This window comes from Pseudopipra pipra, chromosome 24, assembly GCF_036250125.1.
Source record: "Pseudopipra pipra isolate bDixPip1 chromosome 24, bDixPip1.hap1, whole genome shotgun sequence".
NCBI lineage: Eukaryota > Metazoa > Chordata > Aves > Passeriformes > Pipridae > Pseudopipra > Pseudopipra pipra.
The window spans coordinates 4721511-4726518 of record NC_087572.1 but is presented as its reverse complement, the minus strand read 5'-3'; the positions used below and the strand labels follow the sequence as shown (position 1 = coordinate 4726518).

General features: G+C 51.4%; 1 long non-coding RNA gene across 1 annotated transcript; it reads left to right on the top strand.

The window, feature by feature from the left end:
• The first annotated feature begins 690 nt into the window (after window positions 1-690).
• Window positions 691-2292, top strand: LOC135402338 (uncharacterized). Its single transcript, XR_010425093.1, has 2 exons — window positions 691-923; window positions 1373-2292. It is a non-coding gene; the product is annotated as an uncharacterized LOC135402338 (long non-coding RNA).
• The last annotated feature ends 2716 nt before the right edge of the window (window positions 2293-5008 follow it).

Here is a 5008-nt window from a genome sequence, read left to right as displayed (position 1 = left end):
TTAAAGACACCACTCACCAGAGGATGAGCATCAACCCTCAGCCAACCCCAGAGTGATAAATCACCTGCCTTTGTCAAACATGGCTATTTATTTCCTCCTTTAATTCTTCCTGTGTTCGTCTTGGAGCTGCTGGAAAAGCTGCTGGCCTCAGCCCCAGGGTGGCACGGGGGTCGTGCTCCTCCCAGAGAAGCTGCCCCAGCCCTGGAGGTGTCCAGGGAAGGACTGGACGTGGCACTGGAGGGCTTTTCCAACCTCAGTCACTCTGGGAGCAGGAGGGAGGATCCTCCCATCAGTCCTGGATTTGCCTGGGAATTTCTGTAGGACTTTGGGGGTTGTGATCTGTCGGATGTCAGAAGGGCTCTTTCATCCTTGGCTACTCCAGGTCCATCAGGCTGGAGAACAAAAGACTCCAGGGAGACCTTGGAGCCCCTTCCAGTGCCTAACAGGGCTCCAGGAGAGCTGGAGAGGGACTTGAGACAAGGGATGGAGGGACAGGATAAGGGGGAATGGCTCCCACTGCCAGAGGGCAGGGATAGATGGGAGACTGGGGAGAAATTCCTCCCTGGGAGGGTGGGCAGGCCCTGGCACAGGTTGCCCAGAGAAGCTGTGGCTGCCCCTGGATCCCTGGAAGTGTCCAAGGCCAGGTTGGACGGGATTTGGAGCAACCTGGGCTATGGAAGATGTCCCTGCCCGTGGCAGGGGGATGAACAGAATGAGCTTTAAGGTCCCTTCCAACCCAAAGCATTCCAGGATTCTGTGCCTCCATGCCACACTTAATTCCAGGTGGTGCTGAAGTCACAATCTCAGCAGCCCCAGGCAGGTCCCTTCTGAAGCCATGGCTTGGTTGAGGGGCACAGGTCCTGTGCCCACGGAGTGAGAGGCTTTGGACATGATTGGAGCTGGAGCCTGTGGGCAGAGGGGGAGTGTCCATCTGTCCAGGCAGCCGGGAAGGGGTGGGATACGCTGGGATTTTGGGATGTCAGCCCAGACTGCAAGCTCAGGGAGGGTTTGGCTGATCCTCTGGGGCACAGGGGGTGACTCTTGGGGCCGGGCCTGTGCAGGGCTGAAGGTTGGACTCCATGATCCTTGTGGATCCCTTCCAGTGGATTCTGGGATTGTGGTTTTCCCCAACAGTGAGATCAGTGGATCAGCCCCATCAGGCACAGAGGGCAACCCCAGTCTCACTAAAAGCAACAGCTTTTGGGTTTATCTCTGATGGGACCAACATTTAACCTGGCAGCTTTATTCTGGAGAATCTCCCTGGTGTTCTCATGCACGTCCTACCCCAAAACTACAGTTTCTGATGGAGAGCCCAACTCCAGATCCCTTTACACAGTTAACTTGAATCAGTTTTTATTTATTTCCCAGTCAGGTGCGTGTGGCTTGCAACACTTGCCCAAATAAATATCCCATCTCTCCCAGGAAACAGATGCACATGGATCAAACCAAGAAAGCCTGTTTATTTTTTCCCTGGTGACTCAATGCCGTGCATATGTCAGCCTGTGGCATTTTCCACTCCTCAAAGAAAACAAACTCACACATGACATTAAAGCCTGGTTTTTCTAGAAGTTGAGGGGGGGGGGGGGGGTTTCAAGATGAAAGTGCCCAAGCAAAATATCCTTTGGCCAGAAATAAAACAGGTAACTTTTCAAGGTAATGAGATGTTTGTGGTCAAGTTCTGATCTCTGTTACACTGATCCACGTCCGGGCTAAGCCCCTGCAGGAGATGAAAGCCTCTGCTGTATCTGGTGGGTAAAACAAATTCTCTCATGGTGTAAACCAGTTGTTTGTTAAAACCTTTAAAGCTCCCAAAACTCTTGGGGTTTGTGTTTCCTTTGGGTTTGTGTTTCCTTGGGGTTTGTGTTTTCTGAGCTGCTTAAAACATCAGGAGGGTGGGGTGGCCTTGGGCCCCTCCCCAAGTGATCTCACCTGCCCCAGGGCCTCTTTTCCGAGGAATTTCTGGGTCCCATCTGCACATTCACAGGGAAAGGACGGTTTTCTCTTCAAGGGAAAAAAAAAATAAGGAGTCTGAACAGTGGTTTTTTCGTAGGCTTTGAAGACAAAGCCCCTCCTGAGTCCACACCTTGGACTTGCAGCTCAAACCCACGGCCCAGACCCAATGTCCCCCAGCACAGAGGCACAAGAAGCACAAAAAAAGCTTCTCTTGCTTTTTCTGCTCCCCAAAACAGCACCTGAAAAGCAGCAAAAAGGGGAGGGAAAATCATCTTGTTACGGTGCCGGGCTCCAAAATGGTGTTTCCTTGCTGAAAAAATAAATAAAAGGGAATTTTAATCGTGGCTCAAAACTCCCCAAACATTCCTCGTGAGCAAGGGGGAAAAAAGGCAACTCGACATGTTGTGCTTGCTCAGGGGCCTGTTCCTCAGGCTGAGGATGCTGAAGGGAGTTATAAAACCTGGACATGGAGGGGGAGAAAACTACCTGTGCAATTCCAATTAGTGTTAATTAGCAGAGGCTGCGCCCCAACCATGAGCAAACCAAGGCTAAAGGGCAGAGCAGGGCTGGGCTGCTCCTTGGTCCTGTTGGAATCAGGAGGCTGCAAGTGGAGAGGAGAGGGGATCATGGAATTGTGGGATCATTCAGGTTGGAAAAGACCTCTGGGATCACCACGGCCAACCACCCAGCCAGCACTGGGGTGCTCACTAAAGCCTGTCCCCAAATGTCACATCCACACGTGTTTGGGACACCTCCAGGCATGGTGGCTCCACCACTGGCCTGGGTGGCCTCTTCCAATGCTTGAGCACCCCTTCCACCAAGAATTTTTCCCTAATATCCAAGCTAAACCTCCCCTGGCACAGCTGGAGGCTCTTTCCTCTCATCCTTGTTTTCCTGGGACGCTGCATCCAGCCAGGAAAACGCCTCCAAACCTCTTCAAAGGCTCAGTGGTTCCCAGGACTTGGGAAGGGGGGTGTTGGATGAGCTCCCTGGGTCACCCCCTGAGCACGAGGAGAGTCAGCAGAGCTTTGGATTCCTCACCCTTGGATCCAGCTGTGTGAACACAGAGCTCTAAATCAGAGCTGGGCACTCTCAGCTCCTCCAGTGACTCTGGGAGGTGACATCTCACCAGGTGACAGGAGAATTCCAGCCTTAGGGCTGAACCAGGCAGGTTTGACATCCTGGATGTAACACCAGGCATCTGTTTGCATCTGGAGGTGCCTCAGCACCTGACAAACTCTGTTGGTGGTGCTCCAGAGGCTGATTCCTCACTGGAAAAGGGAAGTGGTGGCACTGCTCTTCTCCAGAGCAAGGCTGGGGATGTGGGAGAGGGTGCAAAACGTGTTGGCAGCACATTCCTGGGGCTGGAAAAGTGCTGGAGGGGGGGAGTGGGAGTGTCAGCCCGTGCCTGCACACGGAGGGAACAGCAGGAACTGATCCCCAGGTTGTCACAGGCAGGTGCAAACACTGCCTGGAATTCTGCAAGGAAAGGGAGGCAAGGCAGGAGCAGTGACAGGAGGCGACTTCCCAGAAAACAGACATTTCTAACCTGGTGGCCTTGAGAGGAGCAGCAAAAGTTCAGATTCAATTCCTAAAAAGCCCTAAAATTTGTGGCCAGCTGGCCTCACATCAACCTTTGCTCCAAAGGAACAAAACCCCAATATATCCTTTGCTCCAAAAGAACAAAACCCCACAGATCTTGTTTTCTACAGTATCTCAGTTCTGACCCCAACCCCAGCTTTGCTCCACCAAAAAAATAACCCCCCAAACCCAAGATAAAGCCCAAAAAATGAAGAGTCTCTCACTAACCTGCTGTTTTTCAGCCCTGGGTTCATCTCCTCACAGGGAGACCTCCCCAGCCCTTCCCTGACTCCCAACCAGCAGGATCAGGTCTCCTTTTCATGTGGAAAATATTAAAATTAGGGCTTTCTCTGTCTCTTATATTATCTCCAATTAGCTGCACTGACATGATTTGTTCTCCCACAGCCTTTGTTGCAGAACTAATAAATAAATATAACCACCACAATTAATTAGCTGAGATCAGCTCCCTGCACGTGCCCAGCACAGCCAGTCAATGGCGTGGGAGACACACACATTTCCTGAATTATTACACTTTATTTTCCTTTCCGTTGGGGGGTTTATTTCATTTTTTTTGAGGTAAAATTAGGGGTTGGAGGTGCATCCAAGGGCTGTAGCTGTGGTAACCTCCACCCAAACACAGGATATTGGCTCTCCAGGTGTTTAATTCCGTGTTTATCGCTTCGTTCAGGAAGATCCCAACACTTTGACATCCCAGAGCACATGGCTGAGAATTAATGGAATACTGAGAGAAGGCTCACGGAGCAGAGACAGTCCAAGGGCATCAGAGACACAGGAGGGGTGAGGGGAGGAAGAGGGAGGAGAGGAAGAAGAGGGGAGAGAGTAAGAAGGGGAAAGAGAGGAAGAAGAGGGATAAAAGGAAAAAGAGGGATGAGAGGAAGAAGAGGGATCAGAGGCAGAAGAGGGATGAGAGGAAGAAGAGGGATTGGAGGAAGAAAGATCAGAGGCAGAAGAGGGAGGAGAGAAAGAAGAGGGATGAGAGGAAGAAGTGGGATCAGGGGAAGAAAGATCAGAGGAAAAAGAGGAATCAGAGGAAAAAGAAGAATCAGAGGCAAAAGACGGATAAGAGGAAGAACAGGGATGAGAGCAAGAAGAGGGATCAGAAGAAGAGGAATGAGAGGCAGAAGAGGGACCAGAGGAAGAAGAGGAATGACAAGAAGAGGGAGGAGAGGAAGAAGAAGGATCAGAGGAAGAATGATCAGAGGCAGAAGAGGGATGAGAAGAAGAAGAGGGCTGAGAGGAAGAAGAGGGCTGAGAGGAAGAAGAGGGCTGAGAGGGAGAAGAGGGCTGAGAGGAAGAGGTGTCAGGGGCAGCAGAGGGATCTGATCCCCCCCAGCTCTCAGAGATGCTCCCAGCCCTCCCCTTTGCCTTTCTCACAGTGTTTGCAGTGTGTTTTCCTCAACTCCTGGGCTGTCACAACTTGTCAGAATCTGCAGGCTTTTTTTCCCCACTCCTT